The 21,682-nt window shown below is 40.7% G+C and overlaps 1 protein-coding gene and 1 pseudogene across 3 annotated transcripts in view; both read left to right on the top strand.

Moving 5' to 3' along the window:
- The window catches only part of COMMD1 (copper metabolism domain containing 1), a 143,795-nt gene that overhangs the window by 83,507 nt on the left and 38,606 nt on the right, over positions 1-21,682 (top strand). The window lies entirely within an intron of this gene.
- LOC136397907 (large ribosomal subunit protein eL6-like) lies at positions 19,836-20,945 on the top strand (annotated as a pseudogene).

Below are 21,682 nucleotides of genomic sequence, written 5' to 3'. Positions count from 1 at the left end.
ACCTCCCCTACTCTCACTGGGAAAAGAAAAAAAGAAATTCTAAAACTACAAAAATATCTAAAGAAAAAGTTCAGTAAATGGTCAAAACAGCAATTTGGAGATGACAGATAAGTCAGTGGCCTTGAAGACAAATTGATTGAAATTATCCAATATGAAGAACAGAGAGGGAAAGTTCTTTTTAAAAACGGGGCGAGGTGGGACCAAACCTGAGGAACAGGTGAGAAAATATTAAAATATTTGCCATATGTGTAATTAAACTTCTGTAAGAAAGGAGGGAATGATGAGGCAGAAAAAGTACTTGAAAAAATAATAGCCAAAAGTTTCACAAATTTGGTAGAAGATATAAACGCACAAATTAGGGGGGAAAAAAGCAAATTTCAAGGAGGATATATACAAACAAACTCACACCTATGTTCATCATATTCAAACTGCTGAAAGAAAGAGAAAATCTTGAAAACAGCCAATGAAAAATGGCACATTATAGTAGTTCTGTGTGACAAATAACATTACATTGGAATCAATGGAGACCTGAAAACAATAAAATGATACAGTATTGTTCTTCATTCTGTCTTATGATTCCATTTTGTGAAGTTCTTTAAGGTCTAAATTCTGCAAATTGTATCTGCTTAAACTCTTGCTCATGGTGACTGTATTAGTCATGGTTTTCCAGAGAAACAGAACCAATAGGATAACATGTAGATACAGAGATAAGAAGAGATAGGAATTGGTTCATGTAGGTTTGGAGGCCTAGAAATCCCATTCTCTGCCATCTGCAAGCTGGAGAACCAGGAAAACTGGTTTTAGGTTTGAGTCCAAGTCAAAAGACCCGAGAACCAGGGGAGCCAATGGTGTAACTACCAGTCTTAGGCCAAAGACTTGAGAACCAGGAGCTTCCATGTCCAAGGGTCAAAGATGGATGTTCCAGATCAAAGAGAGAGAGAGAGAATTCACCCTTCCTCCTTCTGGTACTATTTGGGCCCTCAGTGGATTGGATGATGCCTGCCCACGTTGTTGAAAACACATCTTCTTTACTTAGCTGATTCTAATGCTAATCTTTCCTCACAGACAAACCCCAAACTAGTATTTTACCATCTCTCTGGGCATCTCTTAACTCAGTCAAGTTGACATAAAATTAATCACTACAGTGGCTTCTTTCTTCCCGTGTTTTATAAATTTGAATTGAGATTTCACATCATCTTTGTTACCTTTTCTTATGGAAGGTAGATTTTAGACTTCCCCATTTTGCCAAAGGGAAAGAGTTCGGAAGTTTGCAGCGTTTTTCAAGAATCTCAGTTCCCTCCTTGGCTTGTATGGATTTAAGGCTTTGTCTTCTCTATTATGTGATCATTAAAATTCATTGATTTTCAGCTTACTTTGTTTCTTTTTTGTGAACTTAGCTATTTATTTAGAAGGATATTTTTATATTTATTTAAAATTTCTAAATTTCTTTTAAGGGAAATTGTCTACTGTGTTCTCAGAAATTCAAGTTTCGAGTTTCTTTAACTCATACAGTATTCTTAAAGTTATTCTGTACTGGATGGATGCAAATATATAATAGAACACCATCAGCTTTATTATATCAATATTTGTCATTGTAAAATATATGCTAACTTTACATGTGAGTGAGTGGTGAAGCTTGAAATACTATAAGTAGGATGCAGAGATTCAAAATATATGAATCAAAACTAATTACAGGCCCTGGCCGATTGGCTTAGTGGTAGAGCGTCGGCCTGGTGTGCGGAAGTCCCGGGTTCGATTCCTGGCCAGGGCACACAGGAGAGGCGCCTATCTGCTTCTCCACCCCTCCCCCTCTCCTTCCTCTCTGTCTCTCTCTTCCCCTCCCGCAGCTGAGGTTCCATTGGAGCAAAGAATGGCCCGGGAGCTGGGGATGGCTCCTTGGCCTCTGCCCCAGGCGCTAGAGTGGCTCTGGTCGCGACAGAGCGACGCCCCAGATGGGCAGAGCATCGCCCCCTGGTGGGCGTGCTGGGTGGATCCCGGTCCGGCGCATGTGGGAGTCTGTCTGACTGCCTCCCCGTTTCCAGCTTCAGAAAAATACAAAAACAAAACAAAACAAAAAAAAACAAATTACAACTCCAGACCACCATGACCCAGAAAATTATAGTAGTGATACTTTGTATGCATTTACTTTAAAAGGGACCAGAATTTAATTGTTACTTTCATTTCAAATGCTCTTTTAAGAATAATATCATTTAGATGATGAAGACATGATGCTTATATACATGTTTATTTGTTTTTAATAAAAGTCCTTTGAGTAAAACTTTTGATAGATTATAGCTCAAGGCAAAAATTAACCTAGTTGTTTCTATATAATTCAGAAGGGGAGGAACCGTTTAACTGGGAAACTATTAATGGTGATTTGAATTCTGTTATGCAGTTTGATTATTAAGTTAGCATTAGAAAAGCTGTGAAAGAAAATGAGAGAAAAATAAGAATGGGAAGTAGCTAGTCACCATGGAAGGAGTGAGTAAATGACAAACCCGGTGGGTTGGTGTGATGGTTGCGTCTTTCCGTTCACCACTCTAGAAGTGCATCTGAATTAACACTGATATTTCCCCTTCACTTTGGCTAGTTATAGGCAGTGAAACTGACATTACTCAGACTTAATTTGAATTGGTTAAAGGTTCTTGTCCCCATTTGTTTTTAAAGATAAAGTTGGAGAGAAGAGAACTAGATTCTTGAATTATTTATTTCAATGTATTTTATTTTATTTTAGATTTTATTATGATTTTAGAGGTTGGGGAGAAGTGGGAAGCATCAATTTGTAGTAGTTGCTTTCTGTATGTGCCGTAAGTAGGCAAGCCCAGGGTTTTGAACTGGCAGCCTTAGCATTCCAGGTCAATGCTTTATCCACTGTGCCACCACATGCTAGGCAAATTATTTATTTCTAATTTCACAATTAATTCTTGAAAATGACCAATGGGAAAGAAACTCCTCATCTCACCCTTTTTTCTTTTCTTTACTAGTGTGCTTTAACTCTTATGATCTTTGTTGAGCATTTCAGTATTCATACTGTAGATTGAGGGAGGAGAAGAAGGCAAAACATCTGCATGAAAGTGATTATGAAAATGCCTACATTCCCAGGGGACAGTGAGAAATTTTGACTACAGCTGCTTCACTCCTATCATGGCTGATCAGGGATGCAAATCAAGACCAAATTTATACAAATTTGATGGCTTCATGTTATTGCTAAAGTCCTAGGTTCAAGTTTTAATATTTATATGTGGAGAAAAGGATGGAAACTGGTACTTATGAGTACTTACATTAGATTCCTAAATGAAAAATTAGAAAAAATATTTATGTAACCCATTCATGGTATTTTTCTGTTTTTCACTTGACCTTCAATAATCCCATATGGTAATTATCTCTATCCTCAAGACACATGGAAGTATGTGACTTCAGTTCTTTGATGATAAGACATGTACTAGAATTAACTACCATTGATTCTTTGTTTTATGTTCCATATAGGATGATGATTAATGTCTCAATTTCCAGTTAGTAAAGAAACATACTGATCACAGTGTAGCCATCAGATCAAAGTCATTTGGTTTATGGTTCATTAAAGAAGGATAAACACATAGGTCAATGGAATAGAATAGAGTCCAGAAATAGATCCACATATACATGGTCAATTGATTTCAGCAAAGGTGAGTCAAAGGAAAAAGGGTAGTCTTTTCAAGAAATAGGAGCAAAGAAACATTTGGAATTAAAAGTGACTCCCAAAAGTTACCACAAAGATAATGGTTACTTCTAGGGGGAAAATTAGAGAATGCAATTGAGAAGGTAGATGCACAGGGGCTTCAAAGATACTGGTATTGTGTTAAAATGTCAGCTGGGTGATTGGGCACCAAGTGTTTTTATTATTCTTAAGGCCTACTATATGTTGCATATATTCTTAAATACATGACTAAATTCATTAAGAAATACAAATAAAAGTTAATTAACTTTGAAAAGATACTAAAGACATTTTGAAAAATGGAAGTACCATTGTCAAATACAATCAGTCCAACCTTATTAAATACTTTTTGTCCAGAGCTATAATATTTGGCATGTAGGTAAATATGACTTTGTATAACAAAGGGCAGATATTTTACTTTTAAGACTCTCAAATATGAGTTTATTTAGTCTTTACATCCTGAGAGACAGGTATAATCATTTTCACTTTTTACATAGGAGGAAGCTGAGATTCAGGAAGGTGAAATAAGCTACTATTGGTTAGAAAGTAAAAACTCTTGTCTGTAATAAGAATCAATACTCTTTCCATATATTTTTTTCCATATCCCTTGGAGTTCTAACTTACCAGAAACTAATCTCACAGCCCAATGGAAGGAAAAGGATCTTTGAAATATGTTTTAAAAAACCCCACTAACATAGTGAAGAAAACAATCCTGTTTAGTCTTTACAGTCTGATCATAGTTAAGTATTTTGGAGACTGACTTAGAAAGGAAGAGAATTTCTCCTTGTAAGGCCAGTGGCCATGGCCATGGCCATGCAGGTTCACTTGGATTCGGGCAGACGGTAAAGGAACTGTGGAGCTGGAGGATGGTGAGCCATTCCATTTATTAGAGTCTCGTAATGGCTAATGAGCAAGCAGATCAGGAAAACCTTTCTCTCTCATGGCTGATGAGCAAGCAAACAGGCGGGGTGGCAGGCTTTCTCTGGCAAACAATAGCAAAAAAAATGGCCCCTCTCAATGATGGCAGGTAATCCGCAATCTATAGTCTGCTGCCCTGAGGGCAAGCACCTGCAGCCTTACACAGACTATACACACGTGGTGCTGCCCCGTGCTCATGCACCAATCAGGTAAAGTACAAGTGAGCAAGCCTAACAACACACTTGTTTGCCCAACACTTCTCTTTCACATTCAGCCACAAATAGAAAGCGTTCTGCAGTCTTAAGAATTATGTGTCTGAGCTCATTCTCCTGATAAATGAAGGTTGATAAATATCTTCTGTGTAATTATTTGTTGTGCCTTTTAAAGATTTCAGTTGTTAAATGGCCATCCTTAAAACTAGGTTTGTCCAGTTTTTGTGTCACGGACTTGAACTAAGTGATCATGGATAACAGGTTATTCATTTTACCTGCTCCACTTTTCAGTTTGTGAACTTCTCTGAAGGACTTCCTTTTTCTTTGATTACCATCTTTGTTTTTTGATAGATCTTAATCACTTTCTTTTCATTTTCTTGGAAACTTTGTCACATGTAGGCCAAAACATCCAATAGCTGTGGGTTTTGTCCATGGGCTTATGATTGGAAACCATGAAAGCAATGCACTGGTTGTTTTCTGTTAACACTTGAACTCTCACCACTGCCTCCTCTCCGTTGCCATCACAAGAGCTACTGGGCTGGCTCTGCAGTCCCAGGGGGGCAGCATAGAGAGCCCTGGGCCTGCTCACGGCCAGCCCAGGTGGCAACGGTGGTGGGGGGGGGACAAGGCTCAGCTCCTGCTGGGCTCTGGGCTCTGCCTGCTGCCACAGCAACCAGCACCTACTCACCACACCCACTCGCCAGGGCTACAGAGCATGCACCCTGGGGCTCACCCACCCATGGGTGTGAAAAGGGCAGATATTTTATGACTTGATTTTTTTTTTCTCTGGTATTGACATTAAGTTTTAACATGATTTTAACCCTGGGCATTTTAGTACTCTGTAGAACAAGGACAGAAACAGATAAAGGAGATATGAAGGTTTTTTGCATATCTCTTGGAGTGAGACAGCCAAAATTATATAACAGTCTGATAATAAGTGACAATGAAAGGAGAATCCTCATTGATTAAGGCCAGACAAGTTTATTTGACTTGAAGAAATAGATAGAGCTCAGGGAATGGTGAGAGTAGAAGTCAGGTAGGAGGCCTGCCATAAAGGGGAGGTGGGTGGGTGGGAAGGGAAGAATTGAATGAAAATAAGTAATATACATATTGTTGGTGCCTGGAGGACAAACCCTCACTGGTTATATTTCTGGCAGACTTGTGACAAGAAGTTTTTAAGGGGGAATAAATATTAGTTTTCTATTTTTAAGGTGACCAACTTTTTTACAATAAAAAGGAGGACAAAAATAAATAGAAGAAAACAATATCATAAATAAAAGAAACTCTTTATTACAACAATAATACATTATAATATGATAAATGCATAATAAAAACATTTGTAATATTTTATATTGTAATTATGCTTACATGCCTATTAATTTTTAATACTAATCGTAAGAAAAACGTACTCATTTAGATACAAATATGTCCATCACACGCAATGGATCGATTCTGCATCGATCGAATACGGACATTTACAGATTAATCTTCCAATATCAAAAAGGAGGACGTGTAGGAGGACACTTTTCGAGGGAGGATGGCACTTACAAAAGAAGGACTGTCCTCCCTAAAGGTAGAAGATTGGTCACCTTACTATTTTGCTTTAAGAAAAAGGTAACTTCCAGTTTGACTTTATCTTCTCATTGTCACCTGTTTTGCTAACCTTGTCACTTGTGGTTGAAATACAAACTGTTAAGTTTAAACTATAACAAAAGGGTTAACTCCTGATTAGTCCTGAGATTAGAATTCTCTCTGGCACCAACAATTTAGGTATATCAAAATGTGTTAATAATGTTAAATCTTACACATAAAGGGTATGCTCTTGAATACTGCAGTATTCAATTCTGATGGAAACACCAAGAGTTAGTGCAGACCTCACAGTTAAGGCACAGTCCCCAAAAGACTACTGTCACTTCAGACTCTGGTTGCAAGTTTTGCGGTCCCAGAACACCCACACTTCTGACCACTGGATACAAATATGGGGGTTCTACCCTCCTCAGGCTTGATAATTAGCTTTAACAACTAACAGAACTCAGGAGGGCACTGTACTAATGATGACAGTTTAATGGTAAAGGATATAAGTCAGGACCAGCCAAATGAAGACAGAGGCTGAAGCCTAGTAGAATTCCAAATATAGAGCTTGCATGCCCTCTCCCCTTGGAATAAGGACGTTTCGCCCTCCTAGCACACTGATGTGTTCATCAACCCAGGAAACTCCCCTGAGCTTCTCTGTCCTAAGTTTTTGTTCGGGTTGTGTGACCTAGCCATGATTTAACTCAGTCTTTGGCTCTCCTTTTCTTCTCAGAGGTTGGGCTGCTATTAAGTGTATCAAAGCCAGCCCCCTGCTCACATGGTTGGTCTTTCCTGCTTGTCCTGCCCTGATCCTATATCATCTCTAGAGCAAAAGCTATCAAAGGGCCCCCAATGAGTCACCTCATTAGCACAGACTACCAGTATCCACCATGAATAACAAAGACATTCCAAAGGTTTGGATGCTCTTTCCCTGGACCAGGTACTAAAACCAGTCAAATTCTGTATTATACAACACTGTGTGTGTGTGTGGAGCCAGGGGGCTAAGCAGTATTTAAGGCCCCCCCTTTTTTTTCTATGCCAGGCATTGTTTCTGAACAGCAGTATCTAAATTGTCTTCTCTATTTTGTTGATTACCATGTTCTAAGCCTTGCCTTCCACTCTTCTCAAGTCTTCTCAACTTCTAGGGAGGGAACTATATTTGCTGTTTCTTCCTTCCCTCTGGGCCATAAGGCATAGATTGCAAATTCATGACATAGATTTTAGCTGGCAGATGTTTTATTTGGTTGCACACTTAAAAATTATTTTTAAATTATATGCCAGTGTTTTAAAAAAACTAAAGTAGTTACATTAATGTGAACTTCCTGGCTTGTTTTAAAATCAAAATATCACTGGGTCTGTGTTTCTGTATAGCAATACTTGGCAGAAGTAGAATAGTGGCCACCCCCTTTAAAAGCCAATTTAGAACTCTACACTTTTTCAGTCCTTACCTCTCATTCCCCTTTCCCCATTCCGTAACTTGATCTTTAAGGAATCACTAAGTGTTGGTCAAATAAGTTTGTAAATATGATTTATATGTTTGCTCATTTATAGTTTGCATTGGATGTGGGGACAGGCTGTAAACTGGCAAGGTCGTTATAGCCTAAGGCTTAGTTTTAAGACTAAGCCTTTCCCACCCTTTTAATACTAAGATCTTTTCAAAACTAAGCTTTTCCCCACACCCTTGACTGTTGCATGATGTGGGGTGGTGCACTCTCATGAGGAATCCCATTATGGCTCAGATAAGTGACTTTGTATCAGAGACTTCCTTGTTTGTATATTGGATTAAAGCTTTTGATTTCTACACTATAAAATGGGGCAGAGGAGCCCATGCTGGAGGAGAGCAGAGAAAGGCCAAGTGGAGGAGAGGAGAAGCAGCCAAGATGGTGGAGTGCTGAAGGAGAAGCCAGTTTGTGCAGAGAGAAGGAGTTGGTCAAATAAGTTTGTAAATATGTATGTTTGCTTGCTTATAGTTTGTATTGGGTGTGGGGAACAGGCTGTAAGCAGGCAGGTTATAGCCTAAGGCTTAGTTTTAAGACTAAGCTTTTCCCCACATCCTTGACTGATTGCGTGATGTGGGGTGGTGTACTCTTATGAGGAATCTCATTATACCTCAGATATAATCATATACTTCCTTGTTTGTATATTGGATTAAAGGTTTTGATTTCTATACTATAAAATGGGGCAGACCGGGAGCTTGCTCTCTTGGTTTCTGAGATTAGCATTAGAGAGCAGAGAAAGGTCATGTGGAAGAGAAGAAAAGCAGCCAAGATGGCAGAGTGCTGAAGGAGAAGCCAGTTTGTGCAGAATTTGTGCAGAGAGAAGGAGATGGGGAACAGAGGTGAATAAGGCTGGTGAGGTAGAAACCTTTGATTCTATGAAACTCAGATAAGTCAGTGGTTTTGGGAGCCCTGAATGGAAAGGGAAGTGTTTTCCCACTGTGTATTTCTTGCCTGCCGGGTGCAAGCTAGGATTAAAGCTAATGGCCCACCAGTTCTTGGCTCGGTTGTTTCATTACCATCTGTCTGAATCAAATCTGAACCTGCATTGGCCAGGCAGCTGTGATGGTGGCTGTAAAGCCAGAGGCCAGAGGCCAGGGCCACCATCAGAGCAGCCCGGCCCATGCAGGTTCGCATTGGATTCGGGCAGATGGTAAAGAAACAATGGAGCCAAAAACTGATAGGCCATTTTCTTTAATTCTAGCTTGCACCCGGCGGGCAAGTAAAAATACACACTGGGCTCCAAAACCCACTCACATTCAGTGCTCACAAAGCCACTGACTTATCCGAGTTTCCTAGAATCAAAGGTTTCTAGCTCACCAGCCTTATTCTCCTCAGTTCCCCATCTCCTTCCTTCTCCCTGCATAAACTGCACAAACTGGCCTTTCACTCAACACTCCGCCATCTTGGCTGCTTCTCCTGGCCTCCACGTGGCCTCCTTCTGCTCTCTGCTCTGCTCTCTCCTCTAATGATAATCTCAGGAACCAAGAGCACAAACTCTCGTTCTGCCCCCATTTTATATTGTAGCTTCACAATCTCTAATCCAATATACAAAATAGGGAAGTCTCTAATACAAAGACACTTTCTGAGGCATGATAGGATTGTACCGCCCTACATCAAAAAGGGTGGGAAAGGCTTAATCCCAAAACCAAGCCCCAGGCTACAAGGATTCTCAACACACATTAATATCACCTGGGCGATGGCCTCATGTGGGCAACGTCATCTTTAACAAAGTGAGTATAATATATTTTATCTGCCCAACAGTGGCTGTGCCTACTGGCTTTACACTAAGTTAAAAAGAAAAAAAAAAGACTATCTGTAATGTATCAGACTCTCGCTAGAGCCCTTTATGTGCCATCTCAATTCTGAATATAATCAGATAAGGGAAGTATTGTAACTCCCATTTCGTAGTTGAACAAATTGAAACTGGCTAAGTGAATTTCCCAAAGCTTCATAATACATGGAAGAATAAGAATTCAAATCTCATTTTTTAGCCTGACCTGTAGTGGCGCAGTGGATAAAGTGTCGACCTGGAAATGCTGAGGTCGCCGGTTCGAAACCCTGGGCTTGCCTGGTCAAGGCACATATGGGAGTTGATGCTTCCAGCTCCTCCCCCCTTCTCTCTCTCTGTCTCTCTCTCCTCTCTGTCTCTCTCTCTCTTTCCCTCTCTCTCTCCTCTCTAAAAATGAATAAATTAAAAAAAAAGAATTTATAAAAAAAAATCCCATTTTTTATTGGTTGTATAGTTCTGCTCACCTGGCCTGTCAGTCAAATAAGTTTGTAAATATGATATAGATGTTTGCTTGCTTATAGTTTGCATTGGGTGTGGGAGACAGGCTGTAAACCAGCAAAGTCATTATAGCCTAAGGCTTAGTTTTAAGACTAAGCCTTTCCCGCCCTTTTAATACTAAGATCTTTTCAAAACTAAGCTTTTCCCCACACTCTTTACTGTTGTATGATATGGGGTGGTGCACTCTTATGAGGAATCCCATTTATGCCTCAGATAAGTGACTTTGTATCAGAGACTTCCTTATTTGTATATTGGCTTAAAAGTTTTGATTTCTACACTATAAAATGGAGTGGGGTGGGGCTTACTCTCTCGGTTTTTGAAATTAGCATTGCAGGAGAAAGGCAGCCAAGATGGCGGAGTGCTGAAAGAGAAGCCAGTTTGTGCAGAGAAAAGATGGGGAAAAGAGGTGAATAAGCCTGGTGAGGTAGAAACCTTTGATTCTAGGAAATTCGGATAAGTCAGTGGCTTTGGGAACCCTGAATGGAAAGGGAAGTGTTTTCCCACTGTGTGTATTTCTTGCCCGCTGGGTGCAAGCTAGGATTAAAGATAATGGCCCACCATTCTTAAAGATAATGGCCCACCAGTTCTTGGCTCTATAGTTTCATTACCTTGTGTCCAAATCAAATGTGAACCTGCATTGGCCAGGCGTCTGTGATGGTGGCCGTGGATACTGGCCTTATATGGCCCTATACCTATGGCCCCCAGCCACTTTTTTTTTTTTTTTTTTAACAGAGACAGAGAGAGAGAGTCAGAGAGAGGGATAGATAGGGACAGACAGACAGGAACAAGAGAGATGAGAAGCATCAATCATTAGTTTTTCGTTGGGGCACCTTAGTTGTTCAATAATTGCTTTCTCATATGTGCCTTGACCGTGGGGCCACAGCAGACCAAGTAACCCCTTGCTCAAGCCAACGACTTTGGGTCCAAGCTGGTGAGCTTTTTGCTCAAACCAGATGAGCCTGCGCTCAAGCTGGCGACCTCGGGGTCTCGATCCTGGGTCCTCTGCATCCCAGTCCGATGCTCTATCCACTACGCCACCACCTGGTCGGGCTCCCAACCAATTCTTTTTATTTTTTATTTTTTTTAAATTATTTATTTATTTATTTTTTACAGAGACAGGGAGTGAGTCAGAGGGATAGACAGGGACAGACAGACAGGAACGGAGAGAGATGAGAAGCATCAATCATCAGTTTTCCATTGCACGTTGCAACACCTTAGTTGTTCATTGTTTGCTGTCTCATATGTGCCTTGACCGTGGGCCTTCAGCAGACTGAGTAACCCCTTGCTGGAGCCAGGGGCCTTGGGTTCAGTCTGGTGGGCTTTTGCTCAAACTAGATGAGCCTGCGCTCAAACTGGCAACCTCGGGGTCTCGAACCTGGGTCCTCTGCATCCCAGTCCGATGCTCTGTCCACTGCACCACCGCCTGGTCAGGCTCCCAACCAATTCTTAAAGGCATGTTACGCTTCTTTATATCCCCAAACACAGTAGCCCAATGCCTATAAACATAAGGGGTGTTCCACAAATGTTTGTTGATTTTAATTGTATTTATCTGGGCAGAATTGAAATACTTGACAACTAGTTAGTTGGATGTTTGCTACAAGGAAAATAAAAATGTTAAAGGGAAACATGGTAATTAAAGGTTGGTGACTGGATGGATAGTGATGCTCTTTACAGAAAGGAGAACAAAGGTGGAGAGCAAATTGAGAGAGAACATGTCTAATATTGTGTATATTCAGTGACTTCTGTGTGTGCTCAGGTCTTTACATGCCTTATCTTATTCCTGAAGGAACTACTCTTATCTGCATTTTACAGAGAAGAAAGTAGGCTCCGAGAATTTAAGTAATTTACCCATTGTCTCACAGCTAGTAAATGGTGGAACTAGTATTTCAACCCAGGATTATGTGACATTAGAGTTCATTTTGGAAAAAAAAAAAAAAAAGAAAGAAAAAATGCCTGACCTGTGGTGGCGCAGTGGATAAAGCATCGACCTGGAAAGGCTGAGGTCGCTGGTTCGAAACCCTGGGCTTGCCTGGTCAAGGCACATATGGGAGTTGATGCTTCCAGCTCCTCCCCTCTTCTCTCCTCTCTCTCTCCCTCTCTCTCTCCTCTCTAAAAATGAATAAAAAAAAAAGAGTTCATTTTGGGGGATGTATTAGGTTAAAGACACTATCAGAATGGCTTTGTAGCGATGTCCTGCATAAGGTGGTAATATAGAAACTGTGCTTGGGAGATATGTCAGGGTAGAAATTATTAATCTGAAAGTAATCTACAGAGAGTTGATTGTCACAATAATGAGTTCACAATTACCGAGGAAGGGAATAAGGAAGATATTTAAAGCCAGAAAATTGAGGAACATCTGTTTACTGAGTGAGAGGATAAAGTGAAGATTCTTCCTACTTTTGAAGAATAAAAATAATTTTCATGTATTATTTGTTAAGAATAATTCTTAGACTGTTTAAATCCTAGCTAGTGGTATATGCTTAATTTGACTTAAGGTATGAGAAAATATTACTCATTGTTCCAATTTTGTAATAAAATTACAAAATTAATTTTGTTAAATATACTTGTTAAAGTTAATATTGTAAAAGGAACAAATAATGAATTTTAAACAGATGATTTTAAGATTAACCAAATCAGTCTCCCCTTTTTATTTTGAGAAGTGACTGGTAGAGGGTTAAAAACCTCATTGAAGATAGTTATCTCTCTCAAATGGAGATTTTTCTGATATTTTTATTAATGGCAAACTAGAGTTGGGCTATCAAGCAGAGTTGATGTTGCCATTCATGTCACAGGTAACTTACATAGCCTCCTGTACATATTCTGTCATTGTACTTTAGTTTTTGGACAAGATCTGTTTATGTATCTGTGTTCTAGGAGACTGCAAATTCTGGGAGAATAAAGACCTAATCTTACTATTTTAGTGTTTCTAGTGGCTAGCAAGCACAATGTGTGGACATGGTAGGTGTTCAGAAACAAACCATTTTTCCTTTACACTACATTCCTGGAATCCTCATTTAAAAAGAAATCTTTCCAAAGCAAAATTCTATCTGCTTATGCCTTTGTCCAACATTAACAGAAAAAAATTTGCATGAAGCAAAATCACTGAGAATTGATACTTAGGCTTTTATGCAGCATTTAAATAAGTTGGGAATGGTAGAATGTGAAGCATTGAATAATAATACCTCTCTGAATATAATCTTTCCAAAAGGTCTGAAAGTAAGCACGCCAAATAGTTCTACTTCCTGGGAAATATAAATAGTTGTGTACCTCAGATTTCTTGTAGAAATGGCTGGTGTTTTGTATTATTTGCTTTTGTTTCTACCTACCATATAAAGAATATGCTTCCCGCCTGACCAGTGGTAGCGCAGTGGATAGAGCCCCAACCCAGAGTGCTGAGGTTGCCAGTTGGAAACCTGGAGGTCACAATCTAGAGTGCAGCTTGTCAGCTTGTGAGCTGGGTCACTGGCTTGAGTACGGAATCGATCATCGACACAATCCCAAAGGTCACTCGTGTAAAAGCCTCAGGTTGGTAGCTTGAACAAGGGGTTACTGGCTCAGCTTGAGCAGGAGGTTTGATTCCTAGTCAAGGCACATACAAGAAGCAGTCACTGTACAACTAAGTGAAGCAACTACAAGTTGATGCCCCCCCCGCTTCCTGTCTTTCTCTCTCAAAAATATAAATAATATGCTACCAAAGAATGTCCTCAGCCTGACCAGGCAGTGGCACAGTGGATAGAGCATCGGACTGGGATGCAGAGGACCCAGGTTCAAAATCCTGAGGTCACTGACTTAAGTGTGGGCTCATCTGGCTTGAATGTGGGCTCACCAACTTGAGGATGGGGTTGATGGCTTGAGCTAGGGGTCACTCACTCTGCTGGAGGGCCCCCCATCAATGTACATATGAGAAAGCAATCAATGAACAACTAAGGAGCTGCAATGAAAAATTGATGCTTCCATCTCTCTCACTTCCTGTCTGTCTGTCCTTATCTGTCCCTCTCTCTGACTCTCTCACTGTCTCTGTAAAAGAAAAAAAGAAAAAAAAAAGAATGTCCTCAAAGACTGTTGGGATGAAGATGAACTAGCACTGTCTGCCTTCCTCACCGTTCTGTCCCTAGTGCCCAGTAAGTTGGTTGTAAATAAGCATGCTTTGATTAAGTGAGTAACCTGTGCGCTGTTGTATGTTAACTGGTACCTAAAGATGTACATTTGGGTTGCATTGTGGTCAGGGAAGAAATTGGATACATAGCCCTTACAGCGGTATCACTGGAAGTTGTATGCAATTGACTTCTAGCAGAGGAACAAGTTTATAGTCCCAGCTGTCTTGAAACAGTCACTAAATAGGATAAAGAACTCCCTTCTCAAGTATATTTATTAAGCTTCTTTTTAAGAATTACAAAGCAATACTTGCTCATAAACTAGTGGAGCCTTACAATGCGGTGGTGCAGTGGATAGAGTGTTGGACTGGGACACGGAGGACCCAGGTTCAAAACCTTGAGGATGCCAGCTTGAGCTCAGGCTCATCTGGTTTGAGCAAAAGCTCACCAGCTTGAGCCCAAGGCTGCTGGCTCGAGCAAGGGGTTACTCGGTCTGCTGTAGCCCCTGCCCCCCCCCCCCCAATCAAGGCACATGTGAGGAAGCAATCAATGAACAACTAAGGAGGTGAAATGAAGAAGTGATGCTTCTTATCTCTTTCCCTTCCTGTCTGTCCCTATCTGTCCCTCTCTCTGTCTCTGTCACACACACACACACACACACACACACACACACACACACACACACAAAACTAGTGGAAAAAATACAAAAGTACATAAGTGTTTAATAAGATATCCCCCAATTCTACCAAAAGTCAAATTCTTTTACATTGTCTTCCTTGCAATACAAACATAATTATATTTACAAGGTTTTAAGGAATGGTTGGATGTTTTTCCAAAATTGGACTATATGATGCATATTACTCTGACAACTTGCTTTACCACTAAGCAGATTTTGGGCAACTCTCCAGGTCAGGAGATATAGGCATAAATCATCCTGTTTTAAAAACTGATTTTTAGAGAGAGAGCGAGTGAGAGAGAGAGGAACTTTGAACTGTTCCTTGTATGTGCCCTGACTGGGGATCGAACTGGTAACCTCTGTGCTTTGGGGTGAGGCTCTACCAACCAAGCCATCTGGCCAGGACAAATCATCCTTTTTTTAAGAGCTGAATAATACTCTGCATCCTTGTTAACTATCCTATTAATTGTGCATTCCATATGTTTCCACTTTGTTTTTAATTGCTGTTTCTGCTACTCCAAACCAGAGATTTTCAACTGGTATGTCGCAAGAATGTTTAAAACATGTAGTACCTAACTGTTTAGTCAGGGGCACTGACCTCTTTTCTCTAGATTATCAAATAAAAAAATGACAACAGCCAACACAACAATAGCTGTCCAGTTTGACGAAATCAAAATTTTGCCTATTTTTTGTCAGATCAGCCAAAAATATATTTAGTAATGAATTTATATGTGCCATGAGATGAAAAAGGTTGAAAATCACTGTTCCAAACAATGTAGCAAAAATATAGCTCTTCTATACTGCTGCCTTTGTTTCTATCAGAGAATCCTAAATGTAGTTTCTGTTGCAAGGGGTGTGTATATTTTAACCTTTAATAACTATTGCTGGATCACTTTTCAAAAGGTTGTAATATTTTATACTTCTGTCAGTAACATGTAAAATTGCTCCTTTGCCTACATCTTTACCATCCTTGAATGTTATTTTTTCTTAACCAGGGTTTTAAAAAACGGTACGTTGTTGTTGCTTTACCCTGCATTTTCTTGTCCATAGGGAAGATGAGACTGTTGTATGTCCATTAGCCATCTATCTGGATCTCCTCCTATTAACTGCCTATGCACATCCTGTGCCCATTTCTTCTTTTGGATTGCTTATGATTTCTTTATCAATTTACAGAAGCTGAGGGATTTAAAATCTATTATGTATCTCAGTTTATTGCTCTGTTTTACTCTGTTAATGATGATTTATTTTCCAGAAAGATCGTATATATTCAGATATGTTAGTCTTTTTCTTTATGCTTTTGGGTTTCCTGATTTTTGTTAGCTCTCTTTTAAAAATATTCTTTTTTGTGTTTTTCTGTTTATTTTCTGACATCAACATTAAATTTGTAACCCATTTAGGGGTTTGTATATAGTGTAAGCCAGGGGTCTAATTTTCCTTTTCTTTCCTTTTTTTTTTTTTTTTTTTTTTTTTTTTGTTCTTTTCCAAGTGAGAGAAGGTGAAATAAAGAGACAGACTCCTGCATGCACCCTGACTGGGATCACCCTGCAACCCCAAGCTGGGGCCATGCTCGCAACAGAGCTCTTTTTAGTACCTGAGGCAGAGGCCCCAAGGAGCCATTGTCAGCGCTTGGGCTGATGTGCTCGAACCAATTGTGCCATGCCTGTGGGAGGGGAAGAAATAGAAAGGGGAGGGGTGGAGAAGCAGATGGTCGCTTCTCCTGTGTGCCCTGACCAGGAATCGAACCTGGGATATCCACACCCCAGGCCAACACTCTACCACTGAGCCAATCGGCCAGGGCCCTAATTTCCTTTTTCTAAAGTGTCATTAAATATTATACACATATCATTGTATCTCTAATTTAACATTGTATCCAATATTTTAATATACTTTATTACTGGGTGGAAGATTAAGAACTGGATATAACTTTTTCTGGAGATTTCTCCTGTTCTGTCATTTGAAGCCTGTTTCTTTTTTTCCCCATTTTGGCTGCTCCTTTGTGTTTGCTTCTATGAATGAGATAGATTGTTATGATTCCCAGTCTTCATGGAGTGCCCTTATGTAGTAGGTATTCTCTTGGGTCCAGAGGTGTAGACTCCTTGATCACCTGAGCTGTGTGCTCCAGGAATGTCCCTGTGTGGGTTATGTGGGCCCTCCTATTGTAATTGAGTCTTGGTTGTTATTGGCCCCTTGTGCATGGGCTCAGCCCTCAGGCTGGCTGACTGTGAGGCTCTACCTCGACCAGTGCTGTGCAGATGCTGACTGCAGGACGCAGATCCACCCCAGCTTTGGTGCCTGACGAGCTCTCCCTTTGGATATCTTACTACTGTTGTTTCATGTGTCATTGAACTTATTCTTTTCGTTGCTATGTTTTTGGTAAAATCAAAGTCAAAAGATTTGGTTAGATTCAGATTAAACCTTTATGACAAGTTTATAGGTGAGCTTCTTTAAAAAAAATTTCCATTAATTTGAGAGAGAGAGTAAGACAGAGAGAGAGAGAAAGAAGAGAGGAAAAGAGAAGAGAGAGAAGCATCAACATGTTCTACTTAGCTGTCCATTTAGTTGTGCACTCATTGATTGCTTCTTATATGTGCACTGACCAGGCATCAAACTCGTGACCTTGGTGTGCCAGGATGATGCTTTATATATTGAATAGCCAGCCAGGGCCCGCCAATGAAGTTTTAAACATAAGTTTTGCTGAAAGGGAGAAAGGAAAGACCATTTTTAGAGTATAGAATTTAGTGGATGATACCCAGACTTTTAAGGGATCTGGCATCTGAGAAGGTGTGGCCAGAACAGAGGGAGTGACAGAAAAATATTCCCAGGTACTGGACAAAAGAGGCTTTTAGTTTTCATGAAGTCATTCCTGTGTATTGCCCATTTATTAATGGACTACATACTGCACTCACAAAAGTTTTTTTTGTTTGTTTGTTTTGTTTTTGAGAGAGAGAGAGAGTCAGAGAGAGGGACAGATAGCTGCAGACAGACAGGAACAGAGAGAGATGAGAAGCATCAATCATCAGTTTTTCGTTGCAACAGCTTAGTTGTTCATTGATTGCTTTCTCATATGTGCCTTTACCGCGGGCCTTCAGCAGACCAAGTAACCCCTTGCTCGAGCCAGTGACCTTGGGTCCAAGCTGGTGAGCTTTGCTCAAACCAGATGAGCTCGCGCCCAAGCTGGTGACCTCAGGATCTCGAACCCGTGTCCTCCGCATCCCAGTCTGATGCTTAATCCACTGCGCCACCGCCTGGTTAGGCATAGTAGTCAATCTTATTGGATACTGAAGTTCTGGCTTTAAAAATTTTAAATTAGGCCCTAGCTGGTTGGCTCAATGGATGGAGTGTTGGCCTGGCATGAGGACATCCCAGGTTTGATTCCAGTCAGGGCGTACATGAGATACAACCATCTGCTTCTCTTCCCTCTCCCCCATCTTTCTCTCTTCCCTTCTCGCAGCCAGTGGCTTAGCTGGTCCGAGCATCAACCTCAGACAGCAGTTACTGGGTGGATCCCGGTTGGGGCGCATGCTGGAGTCTATCTCCCCTCCTCTCACTGAAAATAAGAAATAAATAAAAGTAAATAAATAAAAAATTTAAGTTAAATATCTTTATTTTTCTAAATCAGTTAAACCTTTGAAATGTTTCTGGATGGTTTTGTTTCATGTTGTTTTTCTTTATAGAATCAGCTCTAGGCCCTGGCTGGTTGGCTCAGTGGTAGAGCATCGGCCTGGCGTGCGGAAGTCCCGGGTTCGATTCCCGGCCAGGGCACACAGGAGAAGTGCCCATCTGTTTCTCCACCCCTCCCCCTCTCCTTCCTCTCTGTCTCTCTCTTCCCCTCCCACAGCCAAGGCTCCATTGGAGCAAAGATGGCCCGGGCGCTGGGGATGGCTTTGTGGCCTCTGCCTCAGGCGCTAGAGTGGCTATGGTCGCAGCAGAGCGACGCCCCAGATGGACAGAGCATCGCCCCCTGGTGGGTGTGCCGGGTGGATCCCGGTCGGGCGCATGTGGGAGTCTGTCTGACTGCCTCCCTGTTTCCAGCTTCAGAAAAATGCAAAAAAAAAAAAAAAAAAAAAAAAAAAGAATCAGCTCTAAACACAACTTTCATTGTTAGGAGAGCACATGGCTTATTCAGTGACTTCCTAATTCGTTATTAAAATACTGAAGCTCTTTCCCATCTTGCAAGATGGCAGGTAAAAACTGAGAAGCCATTCATTAAGGAGAAGAAACCTGAAGCCAAGAAGACTAATGCTGGTGGCAAGGTTAAGAAGGGTAACCTCCTTGGGGTGGTGAACACACAATACAATATACAAATGACGTATTATCGAATTGTATACCTGAACCCTATATAATTTTATTAACCAATTTTACCCCAATAAATTATTTTTAAAATAAGAGTAACCTCAAGACCAACATGCCTAAAGAGAAGAAGCTGCACTGCAGCCAAAATCTAGTCCTAGTCAGAGGAATTGGCAGATATTCCTGATTGGCTGTGTATTCCTAAAAGGCCGTGTAAAACAGGTAGAGGGGATGTGAGGGCGATCTGGCTGCGACATTTGCCACCCCATTGATCGCCAGGGTTGATTCGGCTGATCTGGCTGGCGAGGCAGGTGTCCCCTTCCTCCCTCACTGCTCCATGTACATCCCTCCCGAAGCTGCAAGCTCGGTGGAAGAGGACGACCTTCCCCGATAGAGGAGAGGACCGTTCTTCAGTCAAGGGCATATGAATAGCTGCACTCCCCTGCTAGAACCTCCAAACAAGTCTCAAGAGGTAGAGGAATTATTCGGCAGCTAAATCCAGGATTGAAAGGCAAAAGGAGGAGGTTCTTGCTGTCACAAAACTAGTTGGTGGTGATAAGAATGGTGGAACCCAAGTGGTGAAATTTTGCAATATGTCTGCATCTTACCCTACTGAAGATGTGCCTTGAAAGCTGTTGAGCCAGGGCTATAAGAAACCCCTCAGCCTGACCTGTGGTGGTGCAGTGGATAAAGCGTCGACCTGGAAATGCTGAGGTCCCTGGTTCGAAACCCTGGGCTTGCCTGGTCAAGGCACATATGGGAGTTGATGCTTCCAGCTCCCTCCCCCCCCCCCTTCTCTCTCTCTGTCTCTCCCTCTCCTCTCTAAAATGAATAAATAAAAAATTTTAAAAATAAAAAAAATAAAAAAGAAACCCCTCGGTCCACATGTGAGGAAACTGTGAGCCAGCATCACTCCTCTTAGGACCATTCTGATCATCCTCACTGGACGCCACAGAGGTAAGAGAGTGGTTTTCCTCCTGAAGCAGTAAGCAGTGGCTTGCTACTTGTCACTAGTCCTCTGTCCCTCAATTGAGTTCCTCTACGTAAAACACACCAGAAATCTGTCATCATCACCTCCACCAATATTGATATCAGTGGTGTGAAAATCCCCAAACTTCTCATCACTGATGCTTACTTCAGGAAGAAGCTGTGGCCTGACCACTGGTGGCACAGTGGATAGTTTTAACCTGGGACACTAAGGTGCCAGGGTCGAAACCTCAAGGTTGCTGGATTGAGTGCAGGCTCATCCGGCTTGAGCGCAGGGTTGCCAGCTTGAGCATAGAATCATGGACATGATCTCATAGTCACTGACATGAGCCCAAAAGTAGCTGGCTTGAAGCCCAAGGTCGGTGGCTTGAGCAAGAGGTCACTGGTTCTGCTGGAGCCCTCCAGTCAGGGCATGTATGAGAAGCAATTGGTGAATAACTAAAGTGACACATCTATGAGTTGATGCTTCTCAGCTCTCTCTCTCTCTCTCTCTTTCCCTCTCTCCCTCTCTCCCTTTCTCTCTTTCTCAAAAAAGAAAAACAAAAAGAAAGAGAAAGAGAAATATGAGATTACAGAGCAGTGCAGGATTGATCAGAAAGCTGTGGACTTGCAAATTCTGCCAAAAATCAAAGCTGTTTGTTCCTCAGCTCCAGGGCTACCTCTGGTCAATGTTTGCTCTTGCAAATGGGATTTATCCCCTTAAACTGGTGTTCTAAATTTCTTACAAAGAACCTAATTAAATACCCATCTGTTTCAAAAATAGAATAAAATATTCAGTTTATGACATCTCAAAAAGGCTCATTTTATCTTTTTTTCTAGTTTCGTGAAGCTGCCACCATCAGTTGTTTTCTAAGTGGTTTTTTATTCCTTAGATGCCAACCATTATTTTTAATGTTTAAACATCTTATTGTATTAGTATTCTTTTAAATGGTCTACATAGGCTCTATAGGCCTATGTAGATTAGACCAGCCAAGATGTATATCTAATGTATTTTTTTTTAATTTTGTAGTCTCCTCTAAACACAAACTTTAGGTAAACCTGTGGTAGGAAAAATGACATCAGAATAATTACATTAATAATTAAGGCCTTTCATCTGTGCAATTCAGAGAGCTATAAGAACATTATCTCATAATTCTCAAATGACCCTCTGAAGTGGGCAGGCAAATCTATTATCCTAACTTATAAATGTAGTTTGTAGTCTTTAAAAGGTTAGTCACATAAATTAAAAAACAAAAGTAGAAATGAATTTAAAAACTGTCTTAATCTTTCTAGACTGCTGTAAGTCCATAATTGCTCTTTTTAAAACTATAAAGGTTATTATAGTGTGGTTTGAATTTTTTCTAGTCACAAGATAAAAACATGAAATGGTAATCTCAATTTGTTCTGGTTAGTGCATTTTGTGCTGAACTAAATATTTCTGATGGGTGCTTAATAGTTGTGATAATGATCCTTA

The sequence above is a fragment of the Saccopteryx leptura genome, chromosome 3 (assembly GCF_036850995.1).
Source record: "Saccopteryx leptura isolate mSacLep1 chromosome 3, mSacLep1_pri_phased_curated, whole genome shotgun sequence".
NCBI classification, from domain to species: Eukaryota; Metazoa; Chordata; class Mammalia; order Chiroptera; family Emballonuridae; genus Saccopteryx; species Saccopteryx leptura.
Note: the sequence above shows the minus strand (reverse complement) of the source record. Positions and strands in the feature narration are given on the sequence as shown.